Source organism: Lissotriton vulgaris, chromosome 2_1 (genome assembly GCF_964263255.1).
Source record: "Lissotriton vulgaris chromosome 2_1, aLisVul1.2, whole genome shotgun sequence".
Lineage (NCBI taxonomy): Eukaryota > Metazoa > Chordata > Amphibia > Caudata > Salamandridae > Lissotriton > Lissotriton vulgaris.
In genome coordinates, this window is record NC_141687.1 from 1,402,411,207 (window position 1) to 1,402,432,688 (window position 21,482).

General features: G+C 41.1%; 1 long non-coding RNA gene across 1 annotated transcript in view; it reads right to left on the reverse strand.

Moving 5' to 3' along the window:
* Positions 1–21,482, reverse strand: part of LOC147732658 (uncharacterized) — a 322,497-nt gene that overhangs the window by 73,332 nt on the left and 227,683 nt on the right. Inside the window, exon 3 of the long non-coding RNA XR_015308482.1 lies at positions 18,138–18,258. This is a non-coding gene — a long non-coding RNA (uncharacterized LOC147732658). The remainder of the gene's footprint in view (positions 1–18,137; positions 18,259–21,482) is intronic.

A 21,482-nucleotide genomic window follows, 5' to 3' on the forward strand; every position in this document is an offset into this window, starting at 1 on the left:
AAAGGTTTGGCTTTCTCTGACAACACACCAAAAGCAATAGTATGTTCGTCAATCTGTGATGTTTTGACATCCCCACCTTCTAGTTTGCTGTACTGAGAATGAAAGGAAATAAAGCACCATAACACGTGGTAAAGAAGACACGAATATCCGACACAACAGCATTGATCTCATTAACTAAAGTCTGGTACAGCCATATCGTGTTATCAATGCCATAAAGACTAACGTAGAATGAGACCAAAACAATGACGGTTTTTGTTGCTTTTATCTCTGCACTGTTGCCTTGATCCAGGGCCCTGACAGCATCCATTTTCTTTTTATGTTTGTGCAAGATGAGCAAAATGCTATAGCTTGCCAGGGCCAAACTGCTCCAATGTTAGGATACTGCCACTAAGTCATTAAATAAGGAGCCACCACGCCAGTACACACAAACACGGCTGAAATAACTGCATGTTAGGACTATTTTCTCACAATTTAAATGAGAAAGTGGCCTCAAAACACTTTGCATCATTATCTTGGCATTGAAACACGCACCTTAAAACAGCTGTTACTTAACTAACTTGTAACTGTAACTTCCAGGCAGGACATATACTATATGAAATAGCATAATAAGAGAAATGATAAAAGGAATTTAGACATGTGACATAAAAATGCAAAAAAGGAAAACCCCGAGCTCTGGTTTAATATACAAATGCCAACGACAACGAAGTCAATGTGGGAGGAGGAACGATAATTACAAACACCTTGAATGGGAGGAAGAGAAAGCGACGCTCGTCACCTGTCAGACAGTGAGGGTTTACAAGTGAGTTTCCAAAATGTATAATTGCAGGAGTGACAGCACCGCACGCAAAGCAGAGGGGCGCAGTTCAGGCGGGCTTTCCGTCACAACCGACCCCCTCCCACCCCAATGTGATGCTGCACAACTCGGGTCCGATTGCCTGGGGCTGGAGAGGGGGATTACGAAAGAGCCTGCTCTCCGGCGGGTCCTTCTACACCTGCCATCGACCGCCACAGCTTTATTTAGGGAGAGCGCGCTCACCAGCAGACTCCTCCATGGCGCAACAGGCAGCCGGAGAGGAAAGGGGGGAAACCAGCCTGAGGGGGCTGTGAGCACAGGCGCGTTCCTTACCTCAGTCTGCTGCCTGCACACGAGGTCCCGCGAGCCCCGGCCGGTATCGGAGGCCCCCGCCTGTGAGCCATGGTGTGGGGGCACCAGGGCACAAGTCCTGAAAAAAGAAATGGGGGGACGCTGTCACCGGAAGTGACGTCACGACAGGAAGTGACGCCACGAAAGGTGCCGAGCTCCTCGTCCCAGAGGAGCCAAAGAGTGAAGTCCAGCTGATTGGCAGGGGGGATGGCGTCCCCCCTGTAAAATAAGTGGGGGGACGCCGTCCACCCGCGTGGTACCCCGACTAGAGCCCTGGGGGGCACAATAGGAAACTATGGGATAAAAGAAAACCCCGAGCCCCGGGAGCTAAACCCTCTGGAGGGGCCAGGTGGGGATCGGCCGCACGGTACTCCTGGGTTCAGTGGAAAGCATTCCGCCGCTGCTTGCATGAGTGATGTTTGGACGTTGAACGTCATTGACGTCCGAGCGCTGACGTCGTACAGTAGCAGCCTAATGATAATCTTGGCCTGAGTCTGGGCAATGGGTTGGGTGACACCTTCACATGGGGTGACACCGTGAGCCTCTGCTTTAAATAATCGTATTGATTTGCTACATGTCAGGAGGCGAAGAACCCATTGTTCTTCGCCTCCTGATACGTAGCAAAGCAAGACGATTATTTAAAGCAGAGGCTCAAGGTGTCACCCCATGTGACGGTGTCACCCGGTGCGGTCCGCACCCCCCGCACCCCCCTAGTGACGCCACTGAGGGTGGTTGAAATTATCCTTGTTGGCTTGCTATAGCATATTGTTGAAGTGTGCTTTCATTTTGCTTTCACATAGCGATAGGGTCAGGGGGCCGGCTCTAGGGCGATGCGATCTGTGCCACCGCACTGGGCGCTGACTGGGGGTGGGGGTGTCATTTTTACAATATTATCATTTTAAAAGCACCACCCTGCTGGCATGTTCCTGGCCTCCAGCAATTTTTGTAGGAATCAATTAAAACGTCAAGATAACTCCGGTGAATTATCCTGTTCCTGGAAAGAGAGCAGAGGTTTGTTTAGTTGAAGTTTTGACTCATCCAAAGGTAGCGCAGAGGGTTAAAATGCCTGCTGCTAAGAATGTGTACCATGCAGATAACAACGTCAACAAGTCAGAGGGTTACTGCTTCTGTAAGAAAGCTCCTTTTGTTACTTGTCGTTTGTAGGTCAAAATCGTAATATAGAACATTGAGCTATTAACTGTCATCAAAGAGCTATGTGTAAACATCAAGGTATATGTTAGAGCTATATGTTTTTTTGCCCAGTCTTTCATTATCCTAATCTTGCCAAAAGGGTCCATTGGGGTGGTGAACAATTCTTGTTATTAAAGAGAACCCCTAACAATGGTGCAACATTTTAAATTCTGAATTTTTGCTTTTCCAGAATAAGGACTCTTAAACTATATTGCCTATCAGTATCGATAACATGTTACTCCTACACTATACCTTGTATTCCTGTCTGATGTAACATTTCCTATGCACTGATTTGCACACCTATGATGGTCTCTGTGCAATGTGTGTAATGTAAAGTGTTCTGACACCTTACACTGGTATGAGTGGTGATATAAAACTAAATGAATATGAGAGACAGTGGTTCTGGAGATTTGAGAGGCACTGTTAAAGGGCGGTGGTGAGGGAATCTGTGTCAGAGGTGGTCATTGGGGGGCACCAACAGACATTGTCACTCAGGGCGCCACCAGCGCTAAAGCCGGCCCTGGATAGGGTCATCTTGACACTAGTCTGTTTTTGAGTATTAATCAACTTTATATGCACTCTATAAATTCTGTCTACGCACTCTATTATATTTGAAAGGAACAGCTGTAATGAATATTTTTAAATGTTAGTCTTTTTATGCATTTTTCAGAAATCTTAGTAATACATTTTTGCTTTTTAGATATCTTGCATCTATTCATGGGTTCAAAATGTCTTTTTTTCTGAAAGCTACTCTTTTTTTGGGTTATATTAGTTTTGTTTACACCTATTCTGTGATTTGTAATCATGATTGATGAGTGAAATGTTTCTGCTTTTAAAATTCTGCTTGAAAAAATTAAAAAAGTGTATCCAACATTGGTCCAAGAGAGCTGAACCAATCCAGACTTTTAAGATAAACGATTCCCATTTAGAATAATTGTGTGCAAACATATTATATACGGATATGCTGAAAATATGACATGGATCCAGCCTTTGTGGGCCAACAGTGGACACCACTGGTTAAAGAAATATGTGGAAAACTATTGCAGTCTACTGATTTAGGGGCCGATTATGATGGCGGATGGACCTGAGTCCGTCCGCCACCATAGAGTAGGAGGGAACCTCCGCATGGCCTGCGGTGTTCCCTCCTGTGCAATTTGGATGTGACCGCCACCCTGGCGGTCACATCCTCTATTTTTACCATTGCGGCGTGTGCGGCTTCAGGATGCATCCGCCGCAATGGTAAAAATGCATACATTGCATTTGTATACAGAAAGCGGCAGGCACTGTGCGGTGCCTGCCGATTTCTGCATACAAATGCAGGGGGGTACCATAGGTACACCCCATGTGCACCCCCCACCCCCTCTTCACCCAGGGGGCCCGAAATGGGCCCCCACAGTGAAGTTACACATGCTTTTCCACAATAGAAAAGCCGCCGCGGAAAAGCATGTTTCACAGCCCATCCTAATCTGGCTGACGGTGTCTGAGACACCCTCACCATATTAGAGCTTTTCCGCCGCGGTTGTAAGCCAACCGCGGCGGAAAAGCTGCGGACGGAAACCAGGACCCACCAGCCATCCTAATGTGGCGGTGGGTCTTTGGTGGGTCCGCAGAGGATTTTCCGCATCCTCCGGGCCGGCGGTGGCTTCCGCCGGCCCGGAGGATGCGGAAAATCCTCCATCGTAATAGGCCCCTTAGAGAGGATTCTGAGTACATGAGAGGTATTGCCCTATTACTTACCAGTAATCTTCATTCTTCCTGGTCCCGTTGTCTTCGTCCCATTCATAAAATAGTGAGATAATACTGATGCTCACGTGCTATTTTAAAAATGCAAAAGTATTGCAAAACTATATATTCAATGTTATGCCATGTTTGCTTATGTAAGGGACATTGAAAGCCAGAAATATCTTTCACCACGACTGATATGTGGACTCTTCGGCACAGGCGGAAAAATATTGCTGCTAAAGTCTTGTCATTGTAATAAATCAAACATAAACTAAACAGACACAATATTTCAGGAAACAACAAGTAGTTCTGCAAACTGATAACCAAGTAACTTTTCTGGAAGTAATAGATTTTCCAGATTTTAGAAATGCATAACAATATTTTTAGTTTAAGGTTACTGTACAAGAGCAAAAAGCGATTTAATTGCACTGAATTTACCAGAGGATGCTAGTTTGAGATCTGTAGGCAGTGGCTACTCTCAGCGGTAACACTGTAGGGCGGGGAGGCGGGGCTGGGTGGAGAGGCAGTGGAGTCCGACATACAACAGCAGATATTTATTTATTTATTTAGTTACGTTTACCTTGCCGTCGTATGTCAGACTTCACTCCCTCCCACCCAGCCCCACCTGCCCGCCGCCCCACAGCGTTACCGCGGCGAGCCGCCACTGTCTGTAGGTCACAGAAAAACTGTGTTGTCCTGAAACTAGCGATATAAATACATATTGGGCAATTAATAAATGTTGCATAGGGATAACTGTGTGGTGACGTAGCAAGGCTGCCACGGGTTCTAATGCAAGCAAGGAAAACGCCTTCTCCTATCTGCTGGTTTTATAGCATAAACATCTACAATTGGAGGCAAAGAGCTCCTCTGACTCCCTGCCCCCGGTGATGCTGCGTTTGCTGCATTATTGACAGGTTCCTTCCTGGTTTATGAAGACTACCACTTGTGTTACATCTGTGGCTGTTTTACAATGTACACATTGCAAATATCATGTGCAAATGTCTGTGATCGTCATCTATGTCTAAGACTTGCAGCTGATTCTGTTATTTTATGACTGCGTGTGTAGGGTTTGCTTAGATTCCGCTTGATTAGGACTAGAAAGTGCACATTTATCAACTTTACTTCCACTGGTTTTATTCATTGTTACTTTTTCCATTTAGGCTGCTCCTCCTGTATAGTTTTTAAAATATTACATTAATCAGGAGTTGTACAGCGATTTCTAAACTACTAATATCATGTCTACTACAGTGCGAGTTGTGATCTCAGACAATAGTAAACATTGCCTTCGGAAACCTTCATGAACACTCAAAACGTAAATAATCTGTGAGTAGGCAATTACTTTGCAGAACCTGCTCTTGGAAAACCCTCAGTCACTTCCCTGCGTGGGCCCTCATGTTTTGTGCGTTATTTGTGCATATATTGTGTGACTGCCACACATAGGGAACAAATGCACACAATATATTGTACTTATGCTTACCTTTATGACTAATGCATATGTTACGGGGGCATATATTAGGATATCTTCAAGGCGCTAATCTAGGCCTGAAAATATTTTTGGGAACCAGCTCATTTCGAGTACATGTGTTAACCATGGATAGAATTGTGGCAATCAATGTAGATGGGTTGCACAAAAGATACCAAAATGACATCTTTTCAATCATTTTTGTGGTTAATGTTCCTGAATAGACTTTCTATGCTGATAATGACCCTGCATGTCAAACTCTAAATGAGGCCCAAAGTTTTAACTGGAGTAACATGTAAAACAAGATTGTTCTACCCTATAAGACATTTGGTGAGTCTTCACCTGAACATTTTCTGGAAGTCACTTCTTTCTAGTTTAAAGGTAAATTAAAGATGGAGAACTAAAACAAGGATGAGCAAAATAGCAACAAGGAGAGACATTAATTTAAATAGGACAGGCCTGCAGAAAAAATGATGGGGATACTTTCTTGAGCTATCTTACTTTTCAGAGGATTAGGTTAAACAATGTGTTTTGGACATTTTTCTGCCCTGCAAAACACTTTTTTTTCAAAATTCAAGATGATTTTGAGTTAAATTAGAAGAAGTATGTCTCTTACTGAAATGGTCAGTGAGAGTAATTGAAAGCTAGATGTTGTCCTTGCAACCCAGAATGTGCACCCCTTTAAACATTTTAAGTTTGCTTACCCCGATTAACATATTTGACTTGCCTATAGCTCTAGTATATGATGTGGGAAATACAATGAGGGCCTGGAAGTTAAATGCCGTCTCTGCGACACAGCACTTATGGGGATATTTACAGAGTGGGCTTGTAAACCATGGCCCCAGGCCTATGAAGTGTAGCCTGACTGGAACAACCTAAAATCCTACTGTGAAACCTGTCCAAAGTATCCTCTGTGACAGGTGGAAAACCCTGCTATTAAAGATGAATACGTCCCTTTTAGTACACCTTGACACCCACAAGGTAAGGTGTCTGATATTCAAAGTGAAACATGTGTGAAATTAAAGTTGACATGTTCCTCCAAACCCATTTTTACTGGCAGGGTGGTAGCTAAATATTGAAAAAAATGTCCAAGTAAAGATTACAAACTTTAATCTGTACATTTTGACAGAAAAAGGCTGCAATAGTCATTCAAAGACTATTTCTAATATTTATTAAAAATCCGATTCATTTTTTTTTTAAAATCTTTTTATTGAGAGTTTTTTTTACTGTTACATACAGGGCACGGCAATATTACTGACAAAATAAATCACCTTGAGAGAAGAAAAGGAAACAAAATAGCAAATAAAACAGCAACAATAATAAAAGGCGCAACACCTAGTTGAAAAAAAAACATAATCAAAACTAAGAAATAGCAGTCCAAGTTCTGAAAACATAAATCTAATCAAGCAAAGTTTCCATTCTATAATATTTTCATAACTTCACTTATTTACAATTATATCCTAATCAGCTGTCTCCCTCCTTCCATCGTGTAATTGGACCCCATATTAACTTACCCAACTTCCTTCCCCTTTTTCCTTTCTGTGCATAGATCTCTTTCTCAACATTATAAGTTGTTATTAATTTGGCCAACCAATTATGAAAAGTGGGTGGGATAGGGTCAATCCATGCAGAGGCTATGCATAGTCTCATAACTGATAATGCTACAAATAAAAATTCCCTCCCGCTTGATAATTGTTCATCCTCCACATTTACTCCTCGTAATATTGTTCCGGGAGTTAACACAATTTCAGTTCCTAAAATATTATTTATGAAGCCTTCAATATCTTTTTTAAGTGAATATAGATGAGGGCACGTTGCAAATACATGTTTTAAATCAGCTTCCAGGCTTCCACACCTATAACACTTAATACCCACAGTACCTCCCCATTGTGCTATTTTTTTTGCAGGGGTATAGTATAAATGATACAGCGTTTTATAATGTTGCTCCTGCAATGGTGCCGAGCATAACAAAGAATATCCCTTTTCTAAAGAGATGCCAAAGCTTTCCCCGCTGATGTTAAGATTATCTTTCCATTTTTCATTCCATTTTTCATAATCATCCTGCTTTGATTTTATCAGTTCAGCATAAAACCTCTTGATACTACAATCTTCCCCTAATTGAACCACTTCCATAATAAGATCGCGCCTGAAACCCAGAGCACCCCCCTTTTTATTCAACAGGAAGCTCCTAATTTGTAAGTATTTAAAAAATTGCCTGGTGTCTAGCTTAAATCTAGCCTGTAATTCTGAGAATTGAAAAACCCCCTGTTCCCCCATTACATCCCCTATACTTCTAATTCCCTTATTTTCCCACTCGATAAATGTGGAACCCGAGAAAATCTCTTGTGGAAGATTTGGGTTATCTGAAAGTCTGGGGTATACATTATATTTCCCTGTAAACTTCAAAAACACATTCTCCACTTCTATTCCCAAGGTTAGTCCATAAATTGCCAGTGTTCCAAATTCTCTCCAACCTTCTGATTCTGCCCCTCCCATCAAGCCAGTCATATTTTGAAGAGCTGCTGACCAATAATAAAGCTTTAAATCTGGTACTCCCCAGCCTCCCCTCTCTCTCGGAAGTGTCATGAATCTGAGGGCTCTTCTAGTTTTCCCCTTTGCCCAGATGAATCTATTGATTATATGCTCTAATTTTTTAAATAATTTGACATCAAATAACAAAGGTATAGCTCTGAATAGATATAAAAATTTTGGGAGAACCATCATTTTTAATTATATTTGTCCGCCCCACAATTGACATGTGCAAGTTGTCCCACCTGTCCAGGTCTTTCTCCACTTTCTTAATTAAGGGGGTAGTATTCTTCTCTACTAACAAATCCACATCTGCCAAAATTATTACCCCTAAGTATATGCCTGCCTGCGTCACTCGGTTATCTGTACAGATAGTATACGAGTTTTTAATTATCTGTGTTTTAGATGTATTTAATTTATAACCCGATATCTTTCCAAACTTCATCGCCTCAATTTCCAGATACTCTATAGATTCAGTAGGATTAGGAGTGATTACAGCTATATCGTCTGCATAGGCTAAGATTTTACAGTGCCCGATGAGTGTTGTTAGAGGTGTGATCATCTCAGACGCCTCTATTCTACGGATTAGTGGGTCCATATATATAGCAAACAAAAGCGGTGAACAGGGGCACCCCTGTCTTGTACCCCTTTTTATTCGAAATTGCCCCGTATTCGCAGCATTCACACGTAGAGTTGCTACCGGATTTAAATATAGAATCTGTATTGCTTTAAGATATCCCTGTTTAATACCTGTTCTTTCTAAAGCATACCAAAGATAATCCCAGGAGACCCGACCAAATGCTTTTTCTGCATCGAGTAACATTACTGCCTTCGGGTCTCCTGTGACTGATGTAACATCAAATAGAGTTATTACTTTACGTATGTGGTGAGTCGTTCCTCTTCCCGGTATGAAACCATGTTGAGCACTACTAACTATTTTGTGGATTACTCTGGCAAGTCTTAATGCTAATGCCTTGGAAAACACTTTCACGTCTGCATTCATTAAGGTGATAGGCCTATAAGATCCTGGTTCCTCTGGATTTTTCCCTTTTTTTAGTATTACTACCACCTCGGCACTCCCCCATGATTTGGGTGCTGATTTACCCAACTGTGCCTGTTGCATAATCTTTATTAGCTCTTCTTCCAAAATATTCCAAAACACTTTATAAAACTCTATAGGTATTTGGTCAGGGCCCGCTGCCTTACCTGAGGGAAGTTTCCATACTGCCTCCTTAATTTCCTCTGTCTGCAAAACCACCTCTAAACCATCTGCGTCATCCTCCTCCAATATATCCACCGGGATCTCTTGAAGATACTCTTTCATATCCTCTTTATCTCTCCGGGTGTCTCGCCCCGCTAGTTAGTCATCATATAGCTTCTCATAAAAAGTCCTAAATACTTCCCTTATTTCATTAGACTCTGTATACGCCCTACCTGATGTATCTCTAATTTCTCTCACTGTTCCCACCGCTTCTTGTTACCTTGTCCGGGTAGCCAAGATTTCCCTACTGACTCACTCAGTTCATAGCACTTCTCCCTTTTAGTAGTGTATATTTTCGCTGCTTTGCTAGCTATATCACTCTCTGCCTCGCCTGTTGCTTTCACTAGTTCTATCAAGGCATTATCCATTTGACTCCCAATCAAAACACATTTTTCTAAATTCTCCTCTGCCTTGAGTACCTTTTCGGACAGCTCTAAATTCCTCAACTGCATCTGTTTCCGTTTATAAGAATTATAGCTCCTCGTTTCCCCCCGTACCCCCGCTTTAAAAGTGCCCCAGAACACCCCCAATTCCGCACTATCCCTGTTAAAGAAAAAAAATCGCTAATCCATTTATTCATATGTTCTATATATTTATCCTATTTTAACAACCCTCTTTCAAAAGTCCAATTTGTATATTGTCTAGCATTTGATTTTGTTACTGTTGTAAGTACTAAAGGATTATGATCGCTAAGGATCCATGGCAGCCTTTCAATATTTGTATTCGATATGGTGGTACTTGAAACAAAAAAATAATCCAATCTTGCACACGTTCGATGTGGGGCTGAGTAATATGTAAAACCTTTGTTATCCAATCTCTTTTTCCCCCATACATCTGAGAGAGCATTGTTTAAGACTAACCTATGTAGTGCCTGATTAACTCTCCTTTTCCGACCTTTATATTTTCCAAAAGAGCCCAATCCTAATCCATCTGCTCCATTTATATTAAGATCACCTGCCAAAATAATTTTCAGTGCCCAGGTAGCCAACTCCACATCTAAGAATTGAAAGATTTCGGGGTCATCCTCCGTTGAACCATAAACAGTTACAAGCGTTGTCCACTCCCCATCTATATAACACTCAACCATGGCCCATCTACCCCATTTATCCTGTGCTTTCTTCCTAGTCAAGGTATTTTTATTTCTAGCTAAAATAGCTACCCCTCTTTTTTTAACCGCTTGGCTTGAATCGACTAATAAATGGAATCCTAAATGACTAAGGAAATATGCTTGTGTAGCCATAACATGTGTTTCTTGGATACATACAAAATCCACATTCATTTGTTTTAAGGCTACTGATATTTTTGATCTTTTTTGAGCATCATTTAAACCACATACATTCCATGTTACACATCTAACTCCCATAGCTTAAGTTATCATATAACTTTTCCCATCTCCAGTCTCGTATGCACCCTAGCCATCTTGTTGCACAACATCTTATCAACTCTCTAGGAACATTATTTCTTATCTTTCTTCCTTCAGATTTTCGCCTCCCTGTCCATTCTCCCGTTTCTGCTGTTGCCCTTTCTAAAATACATCTCTCTCTTATGTGTCCTGCCGTGTCCTGAACCCCCCCTAAGTCCCCCCCAGTTCCCTCTTCCCCCTCCCCCCCTCCCTTACTGGCAAATAGGTCAATCCTGACCTATGTGTGACAGCCGAGCCCCCCCTCAGGGGATTTTCCCTCAGCTACTCCCCCATGATCCATCTCTTAAAACCTTTTTACAAGGTGTAAAGAACTCGTCCCCATCTTTTTTATTTCTTTGTTATGCAAGCTACTTGTCTTATGCCTTCAATCCGATCGGATTGTGTATTCCGTTCCCTATGTGTTCTCTCTTCTCGAAGATAGGTCAAATACTCCTGCGCAACTATTTCAGAAAAAAATACTCTGAACTGACCATTAAGTCCTACTTTAAGGCGAGAAGGAAACAGCAAATACACTTCACACCCTACACTTTGAAATGGTGTTATAAGTTGCCTCATGCGCCATCTTCTCTCCACTGTTGTGTGGCAAAAGTCTGGGCGAGCAAAAAAGTTATATCTTTATATGTTCTTTTCTTCATTGGTTTGGCCTTCATAATTACTTCCTCTCTTAATAAGTAATTTCCCACATACACGAGAATAGCTCTTGCTCTTGAACCCATATTGCCCTTTTTCTGCGTGAGGGGAAATCGATGCGCCCGTTGCACTTCCTTATCCCAATCCCAGTTCTCCATCTCTGGAAAGGCACCTTTCAGCAAATCCACCACAAAGGCTCTTATGTCTCCCCCTTCTTTCCCTTCCTCCACTCCCAGCAATCTTATATTATTTCTCCTCTGCCGGTTTTCAAAATCTTCCAGTTTCCAAAGTATATCAGACTCTGTTTTCTCCTGCCCCTGTCTAGATTCCTGCAGCTTTACCATCTCATCTTCCATTTTGCCAGTCCTCTGTTCAACCTCCGTCAATCTACCAGTGACTTCAGTGTACATTTCATTTACTTTGTGGAGAGACCTCTGTATTTTCTTATTAGCACGCTTGGCTCTTTGACTCTCCAACCGAGCTTCCCCTTGTATTTGTTTCAATGTAGAAAGTAGGAGATTAAATTTATCTGTATTCGACTCTGAAAAACTTTGGTGTCGGTGTTGGTCCTGAGTCTGCTCCCTTTCGTTCACCTCCTGCAGACCCGCGCCATTAGTACCATCTTGGAGACTCTGAGGTGTAACTGGCTTATCCCAGTTCATTTTCTTAGCTACTTCTCTTTGTATCGTACTCCCTACTCTATTATTTCTCATGCGAGGTCTCCCCCTGGGCTTATAAGTTTTGGTTTTCGGGTTTCTTTTTAAAGCTATATTCTGCTCCATCTCTAATCCTGATTCAAATGTGAAGTTGGATTTTTAATAAATATTTAGGAAAAATAATTTTTAGAGTGCTACTTTTACTCTACCTGAAGCTACTGGAGGCTAACTTGTATTAGCCTGCTAGGAACTGCCCAGTCAGTGCTTTAATTTATGAGGCTTAGGCCTAGTGATAGAATAGACTGGTTGTGGGACATTTGATCCTTATCAGCTCAGGAACTCGAATGGAACAGAGGTGAAGCCTACATATGTATAGTTTAGGGTAGTAGAGATCTTAATAGGGGAAAACCTTTGTCCCCAAGGTCCACACTAGCTGGTCTAGCACCAACCCCAGTGGCAGGAAAACGACCCCGGCCAGTTGCCCCATTTTGGATTTTAGGAGTGAGGTGCACTCTGGGATTGTTTGCAGTAAGGCAAACAGGAAGTGCTGCAAACGTGGGGAGGGGTGGACCCTTGGAACATTTTCTCCACTGGTTAGGGAGTGTCCACAAGTCCCCTCCAGCCACTAGCTAGTGCCAACCAACCCATTTTGCTTCCCAAGGAACTCTCTCCAGAACAGTCTTTGGACCTGCAGAAGTTCAGAATAGCACTGGACCGGTTGTTTGTGACAGAGAGAGGCCCTGAAGAACTCGACCCTCTCTCTCTTGTACCCACGACAAAGCAGTGAACTCCAAGGGTCAGTTGGCTGAACTCCTCCGAAGCTACAGGGGCACAAGTTGCAAGTGGCCTTTTTTATGAAGTGAACGGTACCAACTGCACCTAGACTACTCATTGCTGGGGCTCTCTACTGGAGTGAGCTTTGTCACCTGAGTGTTGCCCCAAAGCCCTTCACAGCCTTACAAATGACCCATAGAAGTTGTTCCAAAAAGTGAAAAGTTGGGACTTGGAAAATGTTTGGACTACCAGCACTCATCAGTGTGCCATCAGTGGGTGTAGGATTTCAGTGCAAGAAAAGGCTACAGGCTTTCCCCATGGATGAATTTGAGCTTAATACAAAAGACAAAGTCAGAAGGTAAAATCTTTGACTGGGATAAACCATTTTGGGGTATTTGACCCATGCTCCATCGTGTCTGCCTAAAATCACACCTAGGTCCAGGCCTACCTTTTCTATAGACTATTATTATCATCAAAGTTTTTGCTCTACTTTCACTTGAAACCTAAAAAATTCACATCTCTGGTTCCCCAGTTGAGTGTTTTTTGTTTTTGGTGTGATTTGGTTTAATAAAGTTTACTCTATTTTTTGTAATTCAGTTAGGAGATTTTTATTGTTTACTGTTTTGACTTTATTAGTGTTTGGTACTGATTAAATACTTTCAACATTGCCCTAAGTAAAGCCTGTCTGCTCTGTGCCATAGGTAGCAGGGTGTAGCGCTCAGGCTAATCTATTGACTTTGAAGTTTTATTGAAAAATTAGTTCAATTGTTCTTTGAGGTAGACGCCTGCTTACCTAAAAGTATTAAACCACTTTCTTACACCCAGAGATTTCACAAGTTTCCACCACAGAAATGTGAGGAAAACATGTCATTTTAGCTAAAGACTGAGAGCATGTTTGCTAAGTAAGCTTAATAGGTTCCACAAAAGTCATACTACCCATGATTGTCCTAGGTGTCTAGTTTTCAGAAATGTTTGTTTGTTAGGTTTCTCTGGCTAGCTGATGAGTCTGGGACCAAAATCTGTAGCCAACAACATTGCCAAAAGGTTTATTTTTTCAAGACAAAAATGTGATTTCTTCATGTTGTGTTTTGGGGTCTTTTCTATCAAGGTGCTAGGCCAAGCGACAAAAGTGGCGTACTATTTTATTTGGAGAAGTGTGGGAATGATGGATAGTAGGAAATTTGTAAGGCATTGCAGGTAAGAAATCTTAGTTTTGATCTCCACATCAGATGTTGGGGCATTTCATGCCTTAGGGAGTAGGGCCAGCTACACAAGTGGGGTGTTGTTTTATTGGGAGAATTCTAGGAATGTTGCTTCGTAGGAAGATTATAGATTTATACAAAGTTCTGGAACTTTCACTCACTGAAATGTGTGGAAAGTTCATAAAATTTGCCAAAGCTTGAGGTTTTCACAGCATTATGTGCACAACAGCATAGGCATGTCCATGCATGATGCACCACCTTGGACTCTGACAGCTGTGTAGTTTTCAGAAATATCTGTTTTTGGTAGATTTCCATGAGTGAACATTTTGCAACATCCTACTTCACAAAAAAAGAGTAATTTTTCATGACAAAATTGTGATGTATCCAGGTTGCCATTTGGGGCCTTTTATTTCATTGGTGCTAAGCCCAGACACACAAGTCGAGTACAGTTGTTATCAGAAGAAGTGTGAGATCACAGAATAGTGAAACATTTTTTATTATCAAGTGGATTTCTAGCCACGATTGACTTCCAAATAAAAATCAGTGTGCTAGAAAGAGCACATTTTACAAAATGCCCTCTGAATCACATGATACTGACCCCACATTCAGAATTGCACAAATAACCCCTATTCCCAAACTCAATATATTTTGCCCATTTTAAAAATACCTAGGTTTTCTTCAGAATAAATCTTCTTGCATTAGATTTTACCACATGAATTGCTGCATTGCAGGTACACATTGAAAAATAATTATAAGCTGCAGGTAAGTTATTGGCTCTGGGTATTGTTTATTTTTTTGGGGACAACCAACAAACACCATTTATCCTTGTGACCAGATAGGTCTGGCAGAGGTTACAGTATATTGCTTTTGCAAATCACTTCTTTTGGCTAAAAATTACAGATGGGAACATTGTCAGCCATTTCTATTTTTCCAATAGTTTTTTTAATTATTTTTGATTTAATGATTAATTTTTTGGGGGGAAACATTGAGCAAGCTACACAAAAGTTTCCTTCCTTAATTTGGAATACGGTCTAGTTTCCACAAATATATGACATGCTAGGTCACCCAGGGTTTTTACTGCTGTGTCTACCACAAACTGCAAGTAGGTTGAAACCATTAAATGAGGAAAAATGGCCTAGCACTAGGTAAAATGAAATATTGTGGTAAAAAAGTTGTTGTTTTACAGCTTTGTGTTCCTGAAATCTGGGACAATGGTGATTTTACCATAGCAAACCTTTGATGGCATTGTTAGAACAAACATGCTATCTTGCACAGCACGTTTTCCAAAGTTTAAAGAAGAAACCCCCAAATTTGCTATATTTGGCTACTTTCTCGGTTCTCTCCAGGAGAATCCTCAAACCCTGGCAACTTTAGAAGCCCCAAGAGGTGGGGAAAAAGTGACACAAATTTGACCTGAGTAGCATCTGTGGAAAGACGCTATTAAAGCTTAAGCACAAATTGCCCCCAACTTCAAAAAAGGGCTCAGCACTGTGGTTGGAAAAGCCTCAGTAGCTAAGCAGTTAACTCCCTTGTGGCTAGCTGTGGCAGATTCATGACACAACGTCATTATTTCGACTTACAATTCGCTTGTGGGAATAAAAATAGCTTTTTCGTATTTGTTTTTATGTACTAAAAGTTCTTTCAGTCAGATCAACTCAAAAGGATATCTTTCTTCAGTTTCTCCACTTTAACAACATTGTGGCCAGTAATTTAAGGAAAGTCTTTGATAGTTTGATGTTATGCCAGGAAACTTGGAGTCTCCTTAACACTGGTCAGGAATGCCCAGTCTAAAATTGCAGATACCCTTTTTGGATCTAAAGACAGGCAAATCATTTAGGGCCTGATTACGAGTTTGGCAGACTCACTTCTGTACAGGCTGCGGCAACAGTCCCAAGAAGACTGCCGGCTCAGCTGTCTTCTGCCTGCCGTATTCTGATATTCCTTATGGGCTGGCTGTCTCTTGGTGGCAGTGTCCTGATGGAGTGACATTCCACATGTGTATATCTAAGGCACATAGATATGTTGTGTTTGTCGTAATGTATATGTAGGTCATGTGTACTGTACGTTTTGTTGTATGTTAAATATAATGAACTGTTACAATGCACTATATAGGAGAAGTGATGGTGAAGCCTACCTCTGCAGCCAGTAACAATGGGGTTGCACAACGTCATGATCTGGTGGCAGGAGGGACCTACACAATGGCATCCGACACAGATTCCAAAGTGGGACCCTGAAAAATTGTGAGTTTCACCTCTTTGTGTGCCTTTTCACTGATTTGCGCATGGCGGTGTCCCTCCAGGAAAAGCTTGAAGGAAGGGCAAATCATACTCTAGATGGTGAGAACCTTGGCGGGACTGCCTCCAAGTCCTGCCTCGGGCTTTCCCGCCATTGACACAGTAATTGGAGTCTTCACTGCGGTCTTGCATCCAAGTTCCTGCCAGGACGATAATCCGGTGGTCGGACGGCCAAGGCAGCAGGCGGGAAGACCATCAAAAAAGTGACAGCTGTGTCTTTCAACCAAACTCATAATCTGGCCCTTAATCAAAATGAATCAACCTTCAAGATGTTCAGCATCTGTGGTTTGTAAAATACATGATGTTTCTGGAGCCTAGGCATTGCTATACCCACATTCTCATGATGTTCCAAAAGGGTCTTTAAATATACTAAAATGTCACCCCAATAGACACAATAACTACTATTGGACATAACAGTATAAGGAATCTATGAAGCATTGAAATATGACAGAAGCATTGAATAACCCAAACGGCATTACACTATCTTCATAATGCCCGATAGATGGTGCAAAAGATCAACTTCCACTTATCACTTACAGTGATGCTTCGCAAATGATACACTGCTCCTAAATATATTTTGGTATGGAACCGAGCTCGTTGAACAGATTCCAAAATGTCTTTGCTAAGGGTAATAAATATATATCCTAGATTGTGATCTTATATAAAACACTATAATAAAAGCATGCTCTTAAGTATTGATACTTGTTTAGGTAAAAAAAAGAAAATAACTAAGGTGCCTCAGCAGGTGCTGAAGATGAAACAGTTGAGCAATTGTAAATTCTGTAGATAAGCTTTTAAAATGTTGTCCTTTTTCTCCAATACAGAATTAATTCACCCAAAAGAAGCAATAGCACCAGGTTCAGAAGGAATAGTGCAATGACAATCCCTATGAGTAGGAGTTATGTAAACAAAAAAGGTTTCAATAAACCGGAAGATATCGGCAGCGAGACAAGATGACTGCCCGGTAGTGCTCCTTCTGAAGTGCTGAGAAATTTCCATAAGGAGGAACAGCTATCCGGATCTGAGATTTCCTTCAAACATTCCAAAGGGCATTGGAAGTGTCCGGGAGTGGTGGAGTAAGTTTTTAGACTCTGACACGATCTTAAAGCTGAGTTTTCTTTTTTTTACCCACCGCTCCAGTCACATATTTAATTGCGGCCGCCATTTTGTGAAGTTCCTGGCCCATTTCTTCACCTCAGAGATACCTCAAAGCAGTTTACTTGTTGCATAATGAGCAACAAGATTTGAGTACCAAATATAAAAAGCACTAAGACATTAGGAACATCAGGAATGGACATTTAAACATTGACATTTCTTTAATTCAGGCATATACCCACATAGAAACTGTGATTTTCCTACCACTGGACTTCATTTCTGCACATGCAATTGGCCTCTCCTTAGTTTGCCTCAGATAAGTGAGCCATCTTACTTTTACACTTCAACCATCTTATAAGCCCTTCTCATATGCACTTTCAACATGGGATAATATTCTTAACCCTGTTGTTTTTTGGACTGCTTTGTGCTCAGGTACATCCCCTAATTTATCCTTGGTTTTGAGCACCTTCTGGATACAGAAATCTATCACACCATGTGGTAGTTATACAATTAGATGGTCAAGTCGTCCTCTCAGGTGAGGCCCTGTTTTATTGTCAGTCAACATATTTATCTATGACAATGGAAGCTGTGCATTCATCCAAAGCGTTTGTCTCCTCTACTCCTAACATTAACAGTCACAAGGAAATAAAGTGACAGTGCAAACAAGAGGGTCAGGAAAGTCCTGCCGCCCCTACTAAATCACCACTAAACTTAAAATTGGAAAATACTATGGATGAACTTAAACATATGATACCCTTTATGGTCAAAACGAGTGCAGCTCAGAAGTGATTTGATGAGAAATTGTTGAACAGCAAGTCAGTGACGCTCAGGACGTTGCAGTCAAAGTGGACTTCCAGATGAGGGATGTTATTCAACTGAAAAAGCAGACAGAAGATTTCAAAAATCACGATTGACACAACAACCTGCACATATATGGCATTGCGGAGGGTTTGGAGGGGTCCGACATGATTACATTTCTACGGTCTCATATTCCAAAGACTGTAGGCTTACAATCATCTGCTCAGCTTAACATCCAGAGGGCACACCAAATTCCAACTCAAATTTACAGAGGGGTTATTGGCCTTTTTTTAACAGTACTCTGACCTCATGCAAATAATAAAAGCGGCTTAATAACATAAACAAATGTTTTGGTCAGGACACAAGATAAAAAGCAGTGGGAAATCGATGGAAATAATTTTTGGACTTGCAACCAACTCTGAGATCTATTAATGCTCAATATGGCCTTATCCATCCTTGCTTTTTCAAAGTCACATACATGGACAAATGACATTTGATGACCAGATGAATCAAAGGAAGTTTATTCATGCTCACAAGGGAAAATGTATGGCATTCAGTAAAACTTGATAAGGTTTCTAAGAATTCCTAACCTTTACTTAATTTATTGCAGGTCTCCAGTTACCCCGCGCCTAATGGATCATGCTGTTGTGTCCTCCAATGTTTCCTTGTTCTAGCGTTCACGTTTCTGTTCGCAGTACACTGTTCATTTCTCTGTCTTGTAAGTCCAATTTGTTACATGTCGGTTCAGTATCGCTATTTTTCAGTCTTACTCATTCTTCCTCCCTGAAATGTTCTTATCCTGTTTTATTCCTCTGTGGATCTACTTCTGGTCTGCCCTCCATTTTCTCGTTCCCCTCCTTTCCATCAATAATACCTTCCCTTTCCCTGACACTTTTGACTAAATCACTTGGCTTTTAGTCATCTTTTTATATACATTTATACTGGGGATCTCTCTTATCTCCCTACTCTCTTCTCACTCCTTTACTTTCCTCTTTCCATCTTATTCTTTTTTCTATGATTTAATGCAACTTCTTTCTTACCATGAAGTCATGTTTTATATTGCTTCCACTAGTTCTCATCCCATCAAATTATTATGTTGAAAGTAGTTTATAATATAGGTTCACTTAAGTCTTGTTGTCTAATTGTCTTCATACGAATTTTTAATAAATAATTCATGCATTGTTTCCTGGAACGTTAAAGGCCTTCGCAATACAGTTAAAAACAAAGGGTGCAAACACACCTTTCAAAACTGAACTGCCAAAATAATTTCTTACAGGAAACAAACCTCAAGGATCAGGACATTGCTTTTTTACTTAAACAATCGGTTGCGTATTTATTTAGTTCTCCTGCTGTTAATAACAAAAATGGTGTAGTAATTATGGTTCATAAATCTTTACATATTCAACTGTTGAATTAAGTCAAAGATGATGAGGAAGATGGGTCTTACTGAATATTAACATTAACAACACACAGTTTTCCCTTACTAAAATTTATAGCCCTAAAGGGGTAGATCTGTAATTCTGGGATCACTTTTTGTCCCTATTATCATCATGTCCATTAAAAACTTTAGAGTGGGAGTTGATTGTAGACAATTATTGGACTCGTATCTAGATAGTCATTCTCAGACCAGACATATCCCCACCAAAAGGCACACATCTTTCTGTAAGGCAGTACCCTCTAGAGGATTTCTTTTGTTCACTACTCACATTCCAGGATCGATTATGTATTTCTCTCACTGATTGTGCTCCAGTTCATGTCAAATGCTGGGATAGATTCTATCCTCATTTCTGACCACGCTCCAGTTATAGTTGACTTGGACAGTCTACTGATACATCTGACTCTAGTAGGTGGAGATTCAATAATGCCCTACTACAAGACAAACTATTTGTTGAGCAATTCACAGTTCTCTTTAATATTTTTTTTACAGTCAATTTTGCTCAGATACCCGGATGAATTTCATTGAGCTGCTTTTAAAAAAAACACCAGGAGGGGTCTCACTATTGATTGCATTGCAATAAAAAAAAAACCTTAAAGAATTCTCACATCTATTAAAACGGATTAAATCCCTGAAACATGAATATTTCTCCTCCAATAAAAGAGATATCTTCACTAGACTGATACAAGCTAAAATACAATAAAATAAGAAATCCCTGGATAACGCCTATGGTACCTTATTTAAAGTTAATGCTAAATTGCCAATAATCTAAAAACTAAGAAGCAAACATCCGAGGTATCTGTCATTACAAGTAGCATAGGGTTAGATACAATAGTGATTCCGAAATATTGGAATTTTTCACAGAATATTATTCTAAACTATAACCCCAGAGTCTTCACCCGCTGTTGAAGAATTCGATTGTTTTTTCAATCAATACCAAAACCAGTTGATCATATGGTAAATCTTTCTTGCTTAGATACTGTAATATCTGAGCAGGAGATTAAAACAGCCATAACCAAACTTCTAAACGATAAAGATCCTGGTCCCGATGGTTTCTTGGTTCTATTCCCAATTTCCACATCTTCTAATTCCAAAATTATTACTTTTAATTACTCATTTTCTAACTGAAGAACAACACAAGTGCTTTCTCTCAGGCAATGTTATGCTTGCGTCCTAAAAAAGGCAAGGATTTATATAACTGTGGAAATTATAGACCCATTTCCCTCATCAACGCTGATTGCAAGATCTTTGTCAAAGTAATCACCCTATACCTAAACCAAGTAATTCCCAATTTAGGGGCCGATTCCGATGTCGGGGGGACCAGAGTCCATCCGACATCGGCCAGGAACTGGAACCAAATGACCTCTTGTTTGTCGGTTCCAGATCTGCAAGTAGGATGCGACTGAACCCTGTTTGGTCGCAGTTCTATACTTAACAATGGAAGCATGCATTCCGAATGGAATGCATGCTCGCATCATTAAGTGCAGAGGTGCAGTTCATCCCTACATCCTGTCGCAAGCACCCCAAGGTGCCTGCAACTGGGTGCAGGGATAAACAGAGGGGCTCCATCCGTGCCCAACTAGGCTGCCATTTGGTGGGCTTGCACCCTTGGGGGCCCTGCTGGGGGCCCCCATTGACAGTTTACTAATGCCTTTCTGTTTCGGAAAGGCCGGCATAGAAAGGCAGTGGGAAACTGCCATCATACTCCCTCGACCGGAAAGAGCCAGCCAGGGAGTACTGAAGGGTTTCTATAAGGCGGACGGGCTCTCCGAGCCCATCGGAAGCCATCCGGAAAACCGAGTCGGATTTCTTTCTGACCAAGCCCTTCAGAATGGCTTGGTTGGAAAAGAATTAAAGCGGGCAAGT